The following is a 21,415-nucleotide window of genomic DNA, read 5'->3' as shown; positions in this document are numbered from 1 at the left end:
ACACCCATGCTTGCCTTCACTGACAACACAGTACTGTATGTGCAAAAGGGTTCATATTTGTTGTCTGTACCTCCCATGTACCTCTATGTCTTTCTCATCCTCAGTGCTGCCATATTGGTCACTCACATTTGGTTTCCAGCCAAACCAAAGACAGGCGTATGAGTTGAACATTTACCTGAGGTAGATACACTCCTTGGAGAGAAAAATCATTGAGAAATAAGGGCTGCTTATGAACAGGGAGACAGCTTAGGGGGCAGGAGTCCATGGAGGGATGGACACTGCAAAGAGGTAACTATGGGGAGAAAGCGGGAGGGAAGCTGTTGCATTGTGGTAAACTGTGGTCAATGTCATGAGACAAAGTATATGTAAACTGCTATATGGAAAGTGAATTTGCTCGGTAAATCTTCACTCAAATCACAATAATAAAAAAGAAAGAAAGAAAGAAATAACACACATTTGAGTATATTAGTGGTTTGTACACAATTAAAGGTATTTGATACTGAGTCCCCAAGATACATGTACCAAACCAAACTCACTGCCATCAAGTCAATTCCAACTCATAGTGACCCTCATTGGGTTTCCAAGACTGTCAGTCTTTATGGAAGCAGACTACCTCATCTTTCTTCTGTGGAGTGGCTGGTGGGTTTGAACCACTGACCCTTTGGTTAGCAACCAGTCTTAGCCATTACACCAACAGAATCCTCCTGGATACATATAGATTATTTACAAATGTTCTACGTCAAGGATCTCTGGTGGCATAGTGGATAAGGCATTTGGCTGCTAACTGGAAGATCAGTGGTTTAAACCCACTAGCCTCCCTGCAGAGGGAAGATGGGGCAATGCACTTCTGTAAAGATTTACAGCTTTGCAAACTCAATGGGGATTGCTATGAGTTGCAATCAACTAGATGGCAGTGAGGTTTTTTTTTTTCTTTTTAAGTACTCCTATATTAATATATTTTTATGTTTTCAAACCACATTAAATATTTTAAAGAATGAGATAAATGTGAATTAAGCAATATCTTAAACCATTTCATTTTGTTGAATAACGTTCTATTTTGGTAGTCACTAAAATATTAAAATGGATCTGTGTGATTGGGAGCAGCTTGTGAAAGTGTCAGTTCTGCTTGGTTTCTTATTTGTTTGTGGCTGGCTGTATCTTTGAGGAATCCTCTTAAAGCCACTTGGCCATTTGAGACAAGTTAGTAAAATTAAACTAAATAATATAGTTTGCAAATCCAAACTGGGCATAAGTGAAAAATAATATTTTACAATAAGCTGATTGTGAATGAACAATTAGGGGTAATAATCTCAAATCCTTTTGGTTGTAGAAACTGCATATCACACATAACACAAAATGATGGGTGAAATGAGAACAAGAGAGTTAAACGCATTAAAAACTTTTTGTTTTTCATTGCCATCCTGTCCTCTCTGGCTCATGTTGACCCCATCTGCAACAGAATGAAATGTTGCCCAAGCCTACACCGTCTTCACAGTTATTGTAATGTTTGAGTCCATTGTGTTCACTGTGTGTTTTAAGGGCCTTCCAGCTTAGAAGGCTCATCTTCCAGCACTATATTGAATAATGTTCTGTAGAGATGTGCAGAGATTTAATGGCTAATCGTTGGAAGTAGATCACCAGGCTTTCTTCCTAGTCTGTCTTAGTCTAGAGGCTCTGCTAAAACCTGTCCACCATGGGTGACCCTGCTGGTATTTGAAATACCAATGTCATAGCTTCCAGCATCATAGCAACACAAAAGCCACAACTGTATGACAAACAAAGAGACGGATGGTGCATTTAAATGTTAGTACAGATTAACAGGTTTTTTTCTCTGTTTTAGATTACATATCAGTATAAATAGGAATTCTTCATTTGACTTAGCAAATTTCAACAGATTAGTGGTTCTCAAACTTAAGCATGCATCACTATCACTGAACAGCTTTTTAAACTATGGATTTCTGGCCCAATACCAGTTTCTTACTCAGCCAGACTGAGATGAGGCCCAAAGATTTACATTTCTAACAAGTTCCCAGGTGATGCTGATGCTGTTGGTGTTGGGACCACACTTAGAGAACCCCAACATATATCATGTTGAAGGCCCTCTGAGTTACACCCTCTCCCAGACCTTTGGTATATATAACACAAATCTCGCTAAGATCATGGTCATTTAAAAGAGATGTTCCCTTTTATTATCTGTTCACATCCTAAGTTCTCCTGCCTCCCCCTGTGTGCATCACCCACTGCCCTTCCCCCTGAAGGGAGGCGGAAGGGGCCTGAGGACAGGGGAAGGATGGAGCCTCCTTTCTGTGAGTGCAGCTGACAGTTTGCACTACCTGGTGAATTCGAGGCCTCAGCATGTTTCCCCAGGGTGAATTAATTGCTTTGCTTTTCCTTTTCCTTTGCATAAAGCCAGGCAGATTTTTCCTTTCTGTTTGGACAAGACTTTGCTGCCAGCACTTTCCAAGGATGATCAGCAAGTGGCTGCTGTATGAGGGTGATAGTGTTGTCAGGAATAGCAGGGCAGGGTATTGTCACTCTAGTTGGGAAATGGCAACTGAGGTCAATTCTAGTTCAGCTTCCTACCTACAGAGTTATGGCAGGACGTAAGTTTGGCCCACATGAGATGAATAGGTCAGCAGAAACATATTCTTGTCTTGCTAATAGCCTACAACTTTACTTTTAAGTCATAAGTCAGAACATACTTTTTCACTATTTGAGATCCAGCAATCCATGTCCTTACATGAGATATTTTAAAAATCAAAGGCACGAACAACACACCAACAAAAATCTAAACAACAAAAAGAATTCCAAACCAAAGCTGTGCACAAAATGTTGTATATGCTTGGTATCTGAAGTTGAAAGTCGTTGCTTTAGTTAACTATTGCTGAGTAACAAAAGTACCCCCAATGTAGTAGCTTAACATATAATTGGGACAATAATTGACGAGGACAGCTTGTCTCTGCTCTATATAACGTCAGCTAGGGTGGCAAGACTTGGGCAGTGCCATGTACTTCTAAGCTGGCTTTATTCACCTGGTGGAAAAGCTGGTGCTGGGATTGAAGTCTATTTTGGGCTTCCCACAGCAGCATCTTGGTCTCAGGGTAGTAGAGCTTATTACAAGGCACCTGGCTTTGCCCAGCCTACAAAAGTAGAATGACCAGGCCTTCTTAAGACTCCTGGAATTAACACAGTGTTTCGTCCATCACGCTCTGTTGGTTAAAGTGAGTCACAAGAACAGCCCAATTCAAGGGTGGAGAGAGTCTACAAAACAGCAGGAAGACCAGGAGATGTGAGTTATCCAAGGCCATCAAATTAGCAGTCTACCATAGTCATTGAAAATACTGGATTTTCTGCTCCCACTGTTTAAGGACTCTTGGTATTCCGTACCATAATCAGGTCAGAGCAGCATGAACAGGGGCAGGGTGTTAATCTCAGGATGAACATCAATGCTTCCCAAAGAGAGAAAAATGGCTTTAACTTTAGAGTCTGAGGGCATGTATCTGCTTAACAGGAGTCTCTGTTTAACTTCCAGCCTAAGCACTCTTCTAATTACTTTCTCTCCCCTACTCCTTTCATAGCACTCACTACTGCCTAACGTTTTATTGAGTAGTTGTTTACTTGGTTATTGTCTGTCTCACCCCACTAGACTATAAAATCCCCAGGAGAAGGCACTCTGTCCCTTTTATTCTCTGCCATATCCTCAGCACCCAGAACAGTGCCTGCCATAGTGAAGATACTGCATGAATATGTGTTGGATGAATGAATATATACATTTCATATTGGAGAATATGCCATGAGGCAAACTTGGCAACTCCAAAATAAGTTGCTGTGAGATAAGGGCTGTGGCTGGGATTTGTGTATCTCCTCTACAGGGCCTGGAACTGAACACTCCCAGATATGGTGTGTACCCTCTGCTGTTTCCCATGGTGTCATTGTTCAGAGGTGTCAATGGACATCAATCATGGATTTAGAGGGTTTTTCTCTGAAGCCTCCAGCTCTTTTATTTGGCCAATTAGGCTTTGTGCTCCCGTTTCCAAACACAGAGGTGGGAGAAACATGAACCTGGCTTTATCTAATGCCTCATTTTTAAGGAACCAGCCTCTGGTCAATGCTGTATTATTTCCAATTAAATCTTGGATATCCTCATCCTTGTTAAAACTGGTTAGTAAGCATTAGCTATTCATTCCCAAAAAGAAGCTTAACCAGATAGTTTTTCATTATGTTCTGCCTTTCACTGGGATATTGAAAGGGTTATTTGTTGTTTGTTTTTTTTTTTTTCCTTCTTTCTTCCAATCAATTCTTTCTTTCTTTCTTTGTTTTTTCCTCTATAGCATCCCCTTAAAAACTTGGTGTCATTGGTTAGGCCCCTTATTCATACTCATCCTCCTGTCCCTTTGCTCTTTTGATTGTTTATTGATCACAGAAAAACAAATCAAATTTCCTTAATGAATTCTATGCACTTGCATCTGATTTGGTTACAGGTCACCTATATCTGTCACTGGGGGTGGGGAGTGGGTGTTCATTTGAAAGCTCAGTCTACTTCTTATCATCTAGGGAGTCTTTATCTGAAGCCCATTCATCCTGACTCTACAGAGTAGTGCTCAGTGCTGTGGTTTTCAACTCATTTATAAGCCCAGAAAGCATTTATGAGTTTTCAGAAGAGGTTAAGGAATACTTTTGAAAAAGTATTTTAAATGTTTCTGTTGCGTTGTGCCCTGGTCATTTTCCTCTATGGGCTTTTTTTTTTACCCCCTTGCCTCCCCGCCCCCAACATCTCCTTGCCTCCCCCCCCATCACCACCACCACTACTCCATCCCTTAACCCCTCCCTTTCATGACTCTGCTTGTGTTACTAGAATATGACTCTCTACCCACTGGAATCTCAACTTAATCTGGTTGGAGAAGTGGAAGGTTGCCATCTGGCTAGGAGTGCCCATCAAAAGCACTTAATGTGAGTGTTGTTTCTGATTATGATGACATTAAGCAAAGCCTTAAAATACATTATAGCTGTATATCAGAGTTTTCTGAGACATTGCAGATCCTAGGCCTAGAGTTGCTAGAAGACAATGTATTTTAAGTCCAAATAAGAGGCCAGCAATACCTTGCAAAGTATGAGCCCTGTATGCAAACACTGCTTGGGTCTGCTTACACAGAAACAGCTGTAAGCTGGTGAATTTGGACTTCTGCATTGACATGGTCCAGGTGAGCTCCTAAAAGCCAAACAATACAAAGCCCCAGGCATGGAAGGATCTTAACAAAAATGAGAGTAGGAACCCAAGTCCCCTTGGAAATCCCTTTTTCTCTTCCTCTGCCTGATCCTCATTCCTCCTAATGTGAACTTGTCCTTAGACTCATAAAACCAGGAAAAGAGAACAAGCTCAGATTCTCTTGGGTTTGGCAACAGTTTTGAGGCCCCTAGAAGTATACAAGAAGCTAGTTTAAACCCACATGCTATTTATTTTCTCATCTCACCTCTGCCAAGCAAGTCTGTTTTAGCATTGCTCATGTCTGATTTTTGCGAGTTTAACCTCCCCCAATTTTTAAGGAACTTAATATTTTCCTTTATTATATTTCTCTCTCTCTCTCTCTCTCTCTGATTCCATGTTACTAATTAGCTTATTACTCCTTCCTGTCAAAACTTCCCCATTTAATGTCAGCCAGACACAATTATCAGGTGGCTTTGAACAGGATCAAGTCAACTTTATACATACTTACTGCCCATGATTTACTGCATCCATTTCAGGAATATATAAAAATCAATCATTACTTTTAGTCTCCCTGCTGGGCTGTGTGTATAGTGAGAATAACATTAAAGTAGGAGCTGGAAAGACCTGAATCCTAGGTATGGACCTGCAATATATAATCTTTAATATCTTTGGATATTCATTTAATTTTCCTAAGACTCAGTTTTCTCATCTGTATAATGGGAATAATCTTGCCTACTCCGACTATTATGGAGTCATTGATCAACCAAATGACCAACCAAAACAGGACAATTTAAATTACCTAGGACAACTTAAATTAACTTCCTCTACTTGGCAATGTACATCCTTAGATGAGTCTTACTCTTCCCTGTTTTATTTTATTCTAGTTTGTTTTCACTGGTGTCTTAGTTTGGATTCTCTAAAGAAGCAAAACTGGTGAAATTTAGATAAATAAATAACTTAGAGATAGATAGATACAGATTCATTGATTGATCTCAAAGAAATGGCTAATGCAGTTGTAGAGACTGACAAGTCCAAAGCCCATAGGTCAGAAGTCAAGCTGGAGTTTTCTACTGACTCAAGTAGCTGTAAGGGCTGATGAATCCAAAGTTGGTGAGTAAGATGGCAGGCTCTCGGCTCACAGGCTATGAAGACAGCAATCCCAAAATAGTCAGGCTGTCCACTGGTTGAAGTCCAGATGATGATGGGCCAGGTGCAGGATCCAGAACAAGCACAAAGACAAAGATCTTTGCCAGAACTTTTTCATATATATTGGAAATAGGCCATACCTGAAGGAAACTCCTTTTCCACTGATTGGCTACTCATAGCAGATGATCACATTATATCAGATCTCATCATGGAGGATGACTACATTATAACTGCAAACCACTTAGAATCATGGCCCAGCAAAGCTGGCACACAGCCTTAACTATCACAACTGGAAAGAGATTTTCTCTTCACTTGTTAAAGTTAACTTTAAGAAATTTAACTTATTAAAGTTAGACTCACATCCTTTGAGGAAAAACTGCTATTGAGATTTTTCATCTTACCTCAAATAGATTCAGTAATATTTTTGAAAAACCAGAGTAGTCTAAACCAAAATTTAAATAATTCCTTGGCTTTCTGATGTTGCTGTTGTTGTTGTTGGTTGCCAAAGAGTGGATTCCAACTCATGGCGACTATGTGTATCAGAATAGAACTGCTTCATAGAATTTGCAAGGCTGTGTGATATTTTGGAAACAGATTTCCAGGCCTATCTTATGAGGTACCTCTAGGTAGGTTTGAACTGCAACCTTTTTTCCTAATAATGGAGCACTTAACCATTTGCACCACCTACTGACAGTGGTCTGTTACCATTCATTTGTCACTTTGTCATACTGTAGTGACTTGTGTGTTATTGTGAGGCTGGAGGCTATGCCACTGGTATGTCAAATACCAGCAGGGTAACCCACGGTGGACAAGTTTCAGCGGAGCTTCCAGACTAGGAAGAAGGAAGAGGCCATTTATTTCTCAAATAATTGACCAGTGAAAACCTTATTAATAGCAGTGAAACACTATCTGATATATTACTGGAAAACTGTATGAATAGCTCTGAAACATTTTCTGACACAGGGCCAGAAGATGAGCCCCTTAGGTCAGAAGGCACTCAAAATACAACTAGGGAAGAACTGCCTCCTCAAAATAGGGTCAATTTTAATGATGTAGATAGAGTAAATCTTTCAGGACCTTCATTTGCTAATAGGGCATAACTCAAAATGCAAAGAAACAACTGCAAACAGCCATTAATAATCTGAAGGTGGAATATACAAAAAGTATGAATCTAGGAAAATTAGGACTTGTCGAAAATGAGATGAAGGATGTAAAGATAAGTATCCTAGGCATTCGTTAGCTGAAATGGGCTGGTTTTAGCCATTGTAAATTAGGCAGTCATAAGATCTACTATGCCAGAAATGACAAATTTAAGAGGAATGGCATCACATTCATGGTCAAAAAGAATGTTTCAAGATCTATGCTGAAATACAGTGCTGTCAGTGGTTGCATAATATTCATATGCCTACAAAGAAGACCAGTTAATACTTCAAAAACTAAACCAAACTCACTGCTATCAAGTCGATTCTGACTCATAGCAACCCCTCCTTGTGTTTCCGAGGTGGTATCTCTACAGAAGTAGATTGCCCAGTCTTCTGTCCTAGGAGTGGGTTTGAACTGCCACCCTTCTGGTTAGCAGTCAAATGCCTTACACACTACTCACCAGAGCTCCTGGTTAATAGTACTATTATTCAAATTTACATAACAAACACTAAAACCAAAGATTGAAGAAATGGAAAATTTTTACCAACTTCTGCAGTCTGAAGTTGCAAACATGCAATCAAGATATATTGATTATTACTGATGATTGGAATGTGAGAGTTGGAAGCAAAGAAGAATCATGAGAAGTTGGAAAATATAGCCTTGGTTATAGAAATGGCACTGGAAATCCCATGATAGAATTTTGCAACACCAATGACTTATTCATTGCAAATACCTTATTTTGACAACATAAATGGTAGGTATATATGTGGACCTCCCCAGATGGCTCAGACAGAAATCAAATCAACCACATCAGTGGAAAGAGGTAATGGAGAAGCTCAATATCTTCAGCCAAAACAAGGCCAGGAGCTGACTATGGAATAGACCATCAAATGGTCATATGTAATTTCAAGTTGAAGCTGAAGACAGTTAAAATAAGTTCATAAAAGCCAAAATATGACTTTGATTATTGTCCCACCTGAATTTGGAGACTATCTGAAGAATAAATTTGACACATTGAACACCAATGTCTGAAAACCAGACCAGTTATGGGATGACATCAATAACATCACCCATGAAGAAAACAAAAGGTCATTAAAAAGGCAGGAAATGATGAAAAGACAAAAATGGATGTCAGAAGACACTCTGAAGCTTGTTCTTGAATGGAGAGCACCTACAGCAAATGGAAGAAGTGATAAAATTATAAAAGAGCTGAACAGAAGATTTCAAAGAGTAGACCAAGAAGACAAAGTCAACTATTATAATGAAATGTACAAAGAGCAGGAGTTAGAAAACCAAAAGGAAAGAATACTCTGTGCTTTTTTCAAGCTAAAAGAACTGAAGGAAAAACTCAAGCTTCGAGTTGGAATATTGAATGATTATATGGACAAAATATTGAATGATGCAAGAAACATCAAAAGAAGATGGAATACACAGAGTCACTGTACAAAAAAGAATTGGTTTATCCATTTCAGGAGGTGGCATATGATCAAGAACCAGTGGTACTGAAGGAAGAAGTCAAAGCTGCGGTGAAGGAATTGGCAAACAACAAGGCTCCAGGAATTGAGGGAATACTCATCGAGATGTTCCAACAAATAGATGCCATGCTGGAGGACTTACTTGTTTATGCCAAGAAATTTGGGAGACAGCCACCTGGCCAATTAACTGGAAGCAATCCATATTTTCACCCATTCCAAAGAAAGGTGATCCAAAAGAATGTGGAAATTATCGAACAATATCATTAATATCATACACAAGGAAAATTTTGCTGAAGGTAATTAAAAAATGGTTGCAGCAGTATATTGACAGAGAACTTCCAGAAATGCAAGCTAGATTCAGAAGAGGATATGGAATGAGGGATATCATTGCTGATGTCAGATGGAGCTTGGCTAAAAGCAAAGAATATGAGAAAGATGTTTACTTGTGTTTTATTGACTATGCAAAAACAGTCAACTGTGTGGATCATCACAAACTATGGGTAACATTGAGAAGAATGGTATTTCCAGAACACTTAGTTGTGTTCATGAGAAACCTGTACATAGACCTGGTGGCTGTCTTTCAAACAGAACAGGAGGATACTACATGGTTTAAAATCAGGAAGGGTGTGCACCAGGGTTGTATCCTTTCACCATACTTACTCAATCTACACACTGAGCAAATAATCCAAGAAGCTGAAGTCTATGAAGAAGGACATGACATCAAGATTGGAGAAAGATTTATTAACCACTTGCAATATGCAAATCACACAACGGTGCTTACTGAAAGTGAAGATGACTTGAAGCACTTACTGATGAAGATTAAAGGCTACAGCCTGCAGTATGGATTACACCTCAACACAAAGAAAATGAAGTCCTCACAACTGGACATTAAGCAACATCATGATAAATGGAGAAAAATTGAAGTTGTCAAAGATTGCATTTTACTTGGATCAGCAAACACCCATGGAAGCAGCAGTCAAAAAATCAGACGTCATATTGCACTGGGCAAATCTACTGCAAAAGACCTCTTTAAAGTGTTGTAGAGCAAAGATGTCACTATGAAGACTGAAGTGTGTCTAACTCAAGACATGGTATTTTCAATTGCCTCATATGCATGTGAACTGGAAAGTGAATAAGGAAAATTGAAGAAGAGTTGATGCTTTTGAATCGTGGTATTGGTGGAGAATACTGAAAATACATGGGACTGTCAGAAGAATGAACAAATCTATCCTAGAAGCATAGCTGGAATGCTCTTTTGAAGAAAGAATGGCCACACTTTGTCTCATCTACATTGGTCATATTGTCAGAAGAGACCATTCCCTGGAGAAAGATATGCTTTGTAAAGTGGAGGGTCAGCAAAAAAAAAGGCAAGATCCTCAACAAGATGGATTGACAAAGTGGCTACAATGATGGGGTCAAGCATAACAAGGATTGTGAAGATGGCACACAACTGGGCAATGTTTCTTTCTTTTGTACTTACGGTATCTATGAGTCAGAGCCAACTCAATGGCACCTAAGAACAACAACAATACTGATGATGGCCACTATGACTGGGTGGTTTCATACTCTTTACTCCTAAATTTTCTTCTTTGGCCAGCTGATTATGAGGAGATCAGAGAGTTACTTACTAGTCTTGGGCCTAGTAGTTTTTTACTCAGTTGCAACAATATGCCAGCCTTTGAGTATACTGTACTATCCTCTTAAACCATCTATGGAATTCCATTAGGACCTGTTGTTGTTTATCAACAAAGATGAACCCTTTTGTATATATAGTACTGCGTTGTCAATGATGGCAAGCAGTGATTTACAGGTGGATAGATGGCTGAACAATCATGTATGCCTTTGCAGGGGGTTGTGTGCCCATTACCATATGTAGGGTTGGCAGACAATGCTTCTACAAGTGTATTTGTATATGATGTAAGAATGTCCATGTGTATAGTAGAACTGACAAGGGACAAGGTTGTGGTGGCTCCTTGACCATAAAAGTCCTGGAGGGAGCAAGTAGTTGGACCTGTGTCCTCAGAACCGTGCTCTCAGGGGACATCAAGCTCAAGTGCCATAACATACTACACAAAAATATTGTTCAACATCCTACTTTAGTGAGTAGTGACTGGGGTCTTAAAAGCTTACAAGCAGCCATCTAGATTCAACAATGGGTCTCTCCTCATCCAGAGCAAGAAGAATGAAGAAAAGCAAAGATTCATGGGAACAATTAGTCCAAGGGACTGGTAGACCATGTGATCCTCAGCCTTGTATGACCACGAGACCAGAAGAACTAGCTGGTGCCTGGCTACCACTGTCAACCACTCAGAAGGGGATCAGTGCAGGAGATCCTAGATAGAGTGGGAAAACAATGTGAAGCAAAACTCAAAATTAAAAAAAAAAAAAAATAGGTTTGCTGGTCTGATAAAGCCTGGTGAGATCCCTGAGACTATGGCCTGTAGCTATCCTTCAGGTCTGGAAATGAACTCATTCCTGTGGCTTCTAGCCAAGCAATAGATAGTCATATGGGGTGAACATTACGTCAGGTAGATACACTCCTTGGAGAGATCATGACTTCTAAAGATAGGGTATTATAACTGTATACCTATATATTTTTCTGAGGAATATATCCATAGCTTTTACCAGATTCTAAAAGGAATTCATGCCTCTTCCTCAATAAAAAGATTAAGAATGATTGGTTGAAAGGCCCTGCTTCATCTTAAGAATGTGATTTCTTATGACTAATCTATTTTCCTGTTCCCAGAATTTCCATGTACCAATAACAAAAATGTAACCCTCTAAACTGCCTGGTGGGTAGTTTTCAAATTAGACAAGTCTGTTGTGTGACTCATGGAACTTTCTTAAGCTTTTGCTTTCAATAGTCAGGAAAATTCCAGCAATGTTGTCATGCTTCTGAAGACAGTAATTAGGAAAATCCTAGAGGAGACTATGGTTTTAAAGGATGCTAAATCAGGTTATGATTGTGCGTACCTCAATAGCATGTTTTTCCTCTCTGGAATTTCCTCTTGAGGGTAGTCTGTTCTTGTTTTGAAAACTTGTATCAACATTCTCGTGAACCCAGAAGTGTAAGCTACTTATTTATTTTATGTTATTTTGGACACAGGAGAAAAGTATCATAAGACAAGGAAAACCTTCCCATGATAAAAGCAAAACAGATTATCATTATTCGTCATCATACGTTGCTGGAACTATAAATAGAGTATGCTGGTCTCCCCTCAATACCTGTCTTTCAGCCACTCAGTATAAACCAAATTGTGCGTCCAATTTACCTATTCTGAGTTAAATGCCCCAAATGTTTTGTTTTGCCTTTAGGATTAATTTATTAGTGCTAGAGCTGGACACATGTAGGGAACATGATGGTGATGATACTTAAAAACAGCTGGGGCTTTTCTGCTTCTCAACTGTTGAAGGACCCTCCCTAGTAATACTGAGTTTATGAAGTGGAAAAAGTGGAAGTTTCGAACCCCATAAATCTATTAGCAATAGCTTGTTTTTCCATTTCCTTTAAGATAATATAGTGGCCATTATTGCACACTCTGGATTTAGACTGTCTGTGTTTGAATTACAGCTCCATCACTTATGAACTGTGCAACTTTGGACAAGATACAGGACCTTTCTGTGCCCCTGCCTTTACCAAGACAATAGAGACACTAATACTGCTTTTCTTCCTGGTCATGAAGGAGAATTAAATAATTAAGTAATACTTAATTAAATTAAATAATTAAGTAATACTTAATTAAATAATTAAGTATTCTTAGAATAGTACCTGGCAGGTACAAAATGTTATATAAGTATTTAAAAATAAATAAATCTAGTTACAGAGGGTGATACCAGAGATGTGTATGGATACATATAGCCGGGGTGAAACTTGAGAAGTCTGACGATGAACTGCCATGACTGGAACCAGTTGAATTTTTTTCTCCCATCTTTTTCATCCTTTTTTTCTGAGGGCAAGGTTTTCCTGGCTGGCCTCCCCGTGCTCCAAAGCTTTCAGATCTGAAATAATCAGATGGAATTCCATTTGATGCACAATGAAGCATTTCAATAAAGGCTACTTAGCCTCTTCATGACACTAGCTTTTTTTGATGGGAGCATTTCTTTGTTTGGTTTTTGGTTTTGTCCTTCCCCCTGGGGTTGACTTCCACTCCTAACCACTGAGCTTAATATAGCCTTTAGAAGAAAATATACGAGGGGAGGGGAGGAAACGCTGCTAAATAGGTAGAGACAAGTACTGATTTGGATGAAACAAAGGACAATGTACCAAATGTGAGTTATCAACACAGTGGCACTGAGGAGGAGGAAGACAGAGAGGTACATGGGAGATACAGGCAACAAAGATGAAACCTTTTGCGTATGCAATACTGCATTGTCAGTGATGGCAAGCATTGATCTAAATGTGGATGGATGGGTGGACAGGCTGAACAATCATGTATATCTATGCAGGAGGTTGTGTGCCCATGACCATGTATAGGGTAGGCAGACAATGCCTCTACAAGCATATTTGTATGTGCTGTAAGAATATCCAGGTGTATAGTAGAGCTGACAATGGACAAGGTTGTGGTGACTTCTTGGCCACAGCCAACTACGTGGAGGGAGCAAGTGGTTGGACCTGTGGGCTCAAGACCATGGTTGCAGGGGACATCAGCCCAATTGGCATAATATACTACACAAAAATATTGTTCAACATCTTACTTTGTTGAGTAGTGACTGAGGCCTTTAAAGCTTGCAAGCAGCCATCTAGATGCAACAATGGGTCTCTCCTCATCCAGGGCATAGAAGAACAAAGAAAACTAAAGATTCATGGGAACAATTAGTCCAAGGGACTGGTGATCTTCAGCCTACATAACCATGAGACCAGAAGAACAAGCTGGTACCTGCCTACCACTGTCAACCACTCGCAGGGTTATCAGTACAGGACAGATCAGTCAGATACTGGATAGTGTGGGAAACAATGTGAAGAAACTCTAAATAAATAAATAACAGTTTTGCTGGTCTGATAGAGCCTGGCGAGACCCTAGAGACTATGGCCCGTAGCTGTCCTTCAGGTCTGGAATTGCATCCACTCTTGTGGCTTCCAGCCAAACAATAGACAGGCATATGGGCTGAACATTTATATCAGGTAGATACACTCCTTGGAGCGATTAATCATGGAAGAATAGAAGGGCTATGTATGCACAAGGAGACAGCTCAGGGGGCAGGAGTGCATGAAAGGGAAGGAAACAGGGAGGAAGTGGGAAGAGAGCTGTTTCATTGTGGGAAATTGCAGTCAATGTCATGAAACAAAATGTGTATCAACTGCTGTATGGAAAATGAGTTTGCTCAGTAAACTTTCACCCAAATCACAATATGTATATATATATATATAGAGAGAGAGAGAGAGAGAGAGAGAGAGAGAGAGAGATTACAGATAGGGTTTTCACATCAGTTTTGAGAAAAGTCATGTGTAAGTCATGATGATGTTAATAATTAAATATAACCTTTTACCAGACTGGAAGGAAAAAAGAAAGCAATACATTGCAAACATGACACTTTTCAAGACCTCATAATAAGCTAAAATAGTTTTAATGTAAGAATCTAAAGATTCAGTTTAATCATACAGATTGTATCCTCAGTCTCATGAAACATACTTGGGCCAAAACAGAAAATAATCTTTTCTTCAGATTTAATCTTTTTTTTTAAATGAGATTCATCTATAGTAGAAAAAAAGTTAAACAAGAACTCAGAAAAAGGCTCTTTTTAACCCTTACATAGTTAAGTTTTCAATATCAGTGTAAGAAATCTTTTATTTAAATACCCTTTACTTACAAGTTAGTAGGAAGGAGTTAAAGTAAAGATTATTATTGACTGCAAGTTCTATTTCTTACTGGTACTTACTCTAATCACAATTAGTTTTGATCAGAATAAATGGATTTATTCAAGTATATTTCTAGAAGTTTCAGTAATTTAACAGAGCCATTCTGAATTTTTCAAAATGAAGTACTTAGGGAATTTTATAATCTTCTAGTCCCATTTCTTCATTTTTTGGATGACAAACTTGAGACTCATGGCAGCAGCAAAGAGCACCCCACTAGTGAGAACAGAACATGAGTACTAATTTTTCAAGAAACTATGAATGGAAAAAAATATGTGTAAAATTTGCTTTTTGGCACTTTTTTCCACCTTTATTTACAGTGAGTATTTGTAGTGCTTTAAAATTAGTCTATTTTAGAGAGAAAACTGGTTTGATAATAATTTACTTTAAAAAGAAAATGAAAATAGCTTAGATTTTATGGCAAATGGAGAATAAAAAGAAAAATATTAAATTGCTTCTTTTAATCCATCTATAGATCTTGGCAATTGAAATGTGAACGTATAATGGAGAGGAACTTAAAAGAATATTTTGATTCAACTTAACCAATATTTTTAAGGCAAAATAAGGAATACAAAGTTGGATAGGACACAATTTGAGAACTACATTCCCTAGAAATGAGAATAAGAAAAGTATATAGAAAACTATAAGGACAATGCTAAAACTTTCACTAGAGGGATACAAATTAAATGTTGGAGGGGATCACAGAAGGACTCTTGGCTGGAGGGCAAGCCGGAAATTTTTCTGTACTATCTCTAATTGATGAGTCCCAAATGTATATCAACAGCTTAGCTTTCCCTTGAACTTCTGACTCATATATCCAGCCAACAACCAGACATCTCCACTTGGACATTTCCTTTAGCATGTTCAAAGCTCAACTTCCACTCTTGGCCTAAAAACCTACTGCCCCAGAGGTTTTGCCATCTCAGTTAATGGCAACTCTGTTCTTCCAGCTGTCAAGTCTCAAACCTGGTGCTATCCTTACGTCCTTTCTGTCACACTCCACATCTGTTCCATAAGGAAATTATATTGGCTCTACCATCGTTATGTATCCAAAATCTAAACACTTCATCAATCCTACCATCCGGATCCAAGTGCCATTGCTTCTTGCCAAGATTTAGTAGTAATCTACTTGCCTCTACCCTTTCCATAACCCTCTACCTTTTCTCAATACAGTTCAGAATCAAATCACATCACTCATTGTTCAGAAAACTCCTATGGCTCCCCATTTCTCTCAAAGGCCTATACAATCTGCTCTACCCCAACTTCATATTCTACTATTCTCTCCTTCCTTGATTGGCTCCAACCACACTGGCCTCCTTGCTATCTGTTTTTGTTCTTTAGTGCTGCTATAACAGAAATACCGCAAGTGGATGACTTTAACAAATAACAATTTATTCTCCTACAGTTTAGGAAGCTAAAAGTCTCAGTTCAAAGTGCCATCTCTAGGGGATGAGTGAAGGCCCCTTGACCTTGAGCTTCAGCTCTGCCTCTTGATCCTGGAGGTATCTCTTAATTCAGGCAGATGCTGGTAATATAGTGCCTAAGGCATTTGACTGCTAACCAGAAGACTGGTGGTTGAAACCCCCCAGCCACTCATCAGAGGGAAGGTTGAGCAATCTATTTCTGTAGACACACCACCTTGGAAACCAAAAAGGGGCTGCTATGAGTCAGGTTCAACTTGACAGCAGTGAGTTTTTTGGTTGTTTTGTTGTTGTTGTTGTTGTTGTTGTTGTTGTTTGGCTGACTGATGAGGCTGACAAACCCAAGGTCAGCAAGTAAAATGGTACCGTCCTAAGATTGGCAGGCGGCATGGCAGGCTGCTGAAGACTAGGCTACACGCAGAGTCTAAGCACACCAAAAACCTCAGACCCTTCTCAAAGTTGTCTTTTTATATACTGGAAGCAGATCATATGCCTAAGGCAGCTATTCAGCTGCTCTCAGCAGGTTCCATCATGGAGTTGATTACCAGTCTCCTCATGGGGAATAACTACATCCAGCTGCCCAGCTAGTCAAAACCAGGCCCAGCCAAGTTGACATATAACCTTAACTACCACACTATCCCTTTTATATACCAGGTAAATTTCCATTTGGGGGCCTTTGCACTGGCTTTCCTTCCTAACTGGACCATTTTTCTTTCAGATAGCTACATAGTTCACTCCCCAACTTCCTTCAACTCTGTTCAAATATCATCTTCTCTATAGGGCCTATTCTGGTAGTCTATTTAAAAATCACAATTCATTTCTCAGTACTTCTGACCCTCCTTATAGGCTCTATTTTTTTTAATAGCATTTATCATATTTTAGCATAAAATATACTTTATTTTATTTCTTCCTTTGTTTATTATGTGATGTATTGTCTACATTCCTCTACAAAATGGTTTGGGCTTCCTCAGAGCTTCAGGGTCTCAGGATAATTACAAATATAGTGCCTGTGATGCAACTGTTCCTATAAATAAAATGTAAACTTTTTATGACCTAACCTCAGAAATCACAAAGCAACACTTCTGCCATACTGATGCAACTAAAGTGTGTCTCCATTCAGATAGGGAGCATAGATCCCTTGTCTGTATGGGAAGAGTGTCAAAGAATACTGTGGCCATTTCTTCTTAAAATACCACAAGTACAAGAATCACTGTGGAGAATAAAGGACAGATTATTTATTATTAATTTTCCCTTATAAGTGTGAGACATACATTTATTCAAAGTAATATGTATCACAAACTATACTAAGGCCATCATAACCATTTTCTTTAAAGGTTATTACAACTTCTAATATAAGTATTGTTATTTCTGTCACATTTGCACACAACTGCTAATCTAAAGATTAGCAGTTCAAATCCACCAAGGGGTACCAGGGAAGATGAGTCCTAATGATCTGCTTCCATTAGGATGACAATCAAGAAAACATTATGAAGCAATTCTTCTTTAACACATGGCATCATCCTGAGTCAGAATCAACTTGACAGAAACTGACAACAATAATAACTTTACAAATGGGGAAAGTGTAGCTCAAAGAGATTAAGAAATTTGCCGCATATGCAAGTGTAATAAGTAGTGGAGACAAGATTTGAATCTATATGGGATTGACTCCCAATCTAATTCTTCCTCCATTTATAATATGATGCTTTGTCTTCCACCCTTCGATATTACTATTTTTTTAGGAAGATACTTTAGTTTCCTGTTGTTGTTAGGTGCCATGGAGTCATTTCCGACTCATAGCGACCCTACGCACATCAGAATGAAACACCGCCTGATCCCACACCACCTCCATGATCCTTGCTATACTTGAGCCCATCATCGCAGCGACCATGTCCAACCATCTCATTGAAGGCCTTCCCCTCTTTCATCGACCCTCCACCTTACCAAGCATGACATCCTTCTCCAGGGAACAGGCTATTCATAAAGTTGTGCAGTAATGTATCAGACGGTGTTTCTCTGTTATTCATACGGTTTTCCCTGGCCAATCCTTTGAGAATTGAATGGCCTCTTCCTTCTTCCTAGTCTGTCTCAGTCTGCAAGACTTGCTGAAACCTGTGCACCATGTGCACCCTGCTAGGTTTGAAGCACCAATAGCACAGCCTCAAGCCTCACAGCAACACGTCACCACAATAGGACAAACTGATGGATAAATTTGTCTCCCTTAGCTGTTAAAATGTTAAAACCTCTCCAGCCTCCCCTTACCTGGATCCCTGCTGGTGCTTCCTCACTCTCTCCCAGTCCCCCTGGCCTTTTCTCTCCTTTCTCCTGTTTTCCCACCTTGCCACTTGTGGGGCATGGCCTGGGTTCCCTCCCCTCACCTGGATCCCTGCTGCTGCCTCCTCACACTAGTTTCCTAGTGCTGCTTTAATACCAAAAAAAAAAAAAAAAAAAACCTCAATGGCTTTAAAGAACAAAAACTTCTTGTCTCACAGTTCTGGAGGCTTCAAGTCCAAATCAAGGTATTGAGTATATTGATTCCTTCGAGGGTGCATCTGCTTTATGCTTGTCACTTAGCTTCCGGTGACTCCTAGCAGTTCTTGGTGTTCCTTGATTTGCAGCTCCATCTGTCTCTTGTCTCACAGTTGTTCTTCCTCTGTCTCACTCTCCTTGTCTGTTCTCTGTTTTAAGATAAACTCAGATAGGATTAGGACTCACTCTATTCCTGTGTGAGCTCATGTTCTTTGACAATATCTTCTGAGATCTTATTTCCAAACAAGGTCACATTCGCAGGTACCAGCACTTAGGATTTCGACTTATCTTTTTGTGGGATACAACAGAATCCATATCAGAAGATAATATGTGTGAAAAGTTATAAAACAATATCCTCACAAAAAATGTAATTAAGTGTTAATTGTGTGGAACAAATGATAAGATTAATAGAAACAGCCTGTGTTTTGAGACTTTAGAACCTGTATATAGTTATTGTATGCCACTGAGTTGATTCTGACTCAGAATCCCTGTAGGCCAGAGTAGAACTTCTACATAGAGTTTCCTAGGCTATCATCTTTAGGGGAGCAGATTTCCAGGTCTTTCCTCCCATGGAGCTGATGGATATTGACTTTTTTCCATTAGTAGTCTGGCGTTTAACCATTATGCCATCAAGGCTCCCTGTTGTGGTGGTGGTGGTGGTGGTGGTGATGGTATTGTGCCATAGAGTCAGACCCAACTCATAGCAACCCCTCCCTGGGTTTCCGAGGCAGTTTCACTGCAGAAGTAGATTGCCCCATCTTCCTTCCGAGGAGTGGCTGGTGGGTTTGAACCACCAGCCTTTGGTTAGCAGTCAAGTGCCTTCAGCACTATGCTACTAGAGCTCCTCAGGGCTCTCTAGAATCTATATAAAAAACAAAACTCACTGCCATCAAGTCAATCCCCACTCATACGGACCCCTCCTTGGGTTTCCAAGACAGAATCTCTACAGAAGTAAATTGTCCTATCTTCCTTACGAGGAGTGGCTGGTGGGTCTGAATCACCAGCATTCTGGTTGGCAGTCAAATGCCTTAGGCACTACGCCACCAGAGAATCTATGTAGGTAACATTAATATTCATAGAAAACTGATGAGAGTAGACATTGAAAATAGGATGAAAGTTGGAAAAGTAAATATAAACTAAATAACTATGAATAATTAAATTATTCCTACCTCACAGTTCCCAAACACAAGACAAAAAGTCTTTTTAAAAGTTTACCTTTATGAAGGGGGATTATTCTTGCAGATCTATAGTGAATGATTATATCGCTTACATATCAAGTCTCTGTGACTGCAGATGAACTCTCTCTGGGACAGAGTGAATGGATTCTTTCAAAGGTCTTGAGTGAGAACATTTCCTAAATACTATCCACACATTTGGAGTAGGTCATGGAATACATGGTAACTCTGTGAGGTAAACAGATTACTCCCAGAGTGGTGAACTTATGGTAAGGCCAAAATCTAGCCACGTTTGTGTTTATTTGTTTGTTTGTTTTACTACCAAATCCTCAGAATTGTAGCAACAGAGAATGTTACAAAGAAATTTGGATTGAGGGAGGAGAAGGAGAAGATTGCTCTTCAACAGGTGACCTATATTATACCTTCTGTATGCTAGTCATGAGTTCATCATATCTTTCTTGTTAATCTAAACATATCAATCTAGGAATATAAACAGATTATCTCCAGTATCTCTTCAGCTTAGAATAACTACCAGAAAAAGTAAAAGATAGATAATCAATGTTTACTTGAAAAATAGAGATTTCAACTTTGGCATAGAGCACCATTTTGGTGGAATACTTCTTAGCTGTAGTAGCATTTGAGCACTCCCCCTTGACACCTAGCAAAATGGCACCAATCATATTTTGTTGCAAGAACTTTCTTCCCATGTTCTGGTCCTTGCCAGAACCCCCTCCCCCTGAAATGGCAAAGGGTAATATGGGAATGAAAGTATCTTAACTTGCAAATTAATGCTTCATCTCTTGTATCATTTGGCAAAGCACACACCTCAAAGCTGGGTGTGCAGCACGACCTCAGTAGGTGCTAGAAAATCACATCAATCCCTAGCTCAGCCAAAATTTGACTTTACTGCATTTTTTTGGAGAATTTCAAAAGAATCAAGATAATATTGACACAGTCTAGGTTGGAAAGGTGATTTCCCTATACCTATTCTTTGGTGGCATAGTGCCTAAGGTATTTGACTGTTAACCAGAAGGCTGGTGGTTCAAACCACCAGTCACTCCTTGGAAGGAAGATTGGTCATTCTACTTCCTTAGAGATACCTCCTTGGAAACCCAAGGAGAGGTTGCTATGAATCGGATCCAACCCCATGGCAGTGGGTTGGGTTTTTTTGGTTTTCTTCTTACTCTTTTTAATTGTGTTTTCCAGTATTATATCAGATGGTGTTTTCACTGCTATTCATAAGTTTGTTTTGTTTTGTTTTGTTTATTGTGATTTGGGTGAAGATTTACAGAGCAAATTCATTTTCCATACAGCCGTTATCATATACTTTCTCTCAAGACATTGACCACAGTTTACCACAATGCAACAGTTACCCTCCCACTTCCTCCCCATAGTTACCTCTTCCCTGTGTCCATCCCTCCATACACTCCTGCCCCCTGAGCTGTCTCCCTGTGCATAAGCAGCCCTTC

The 21,415-nt window shown here is 39.4% G+C and overlaps 1 protein-coding gene across 1 annotated transcript in view; it reads left to right on the top strand.

Annotated features, from left to right (window-relative positions):
* The window catches only part of RARB (retinoic acid receptor beta), a 609,455-nt gene that overhangs the window by 252,037 nt on the left and 336,003 nt on the right, over positions 1 to 21,415 (top strand). The window lies entirely within an intron of this gene.

This window comes from Orycteropus afer, unplaced genomic scaffold, assembly GCF_000298275.1.
Source record: "Orycteropus afer afer isolate SDZICR_OR568_19922 unplaced genomic scaffold, OryAfe1.0 scaffold00003, whole genome shotgun sequence".
NCBI classification, from domain to species: Eukaryota; Metazoa; Chordata; class Mammalia; order Tubulidentata; family Orycteropodidae; genus Orycteropus; species Orycteropus afer.
This window is presented reverse-complemented; position numbering and strand designations above follow the sequence as displayed.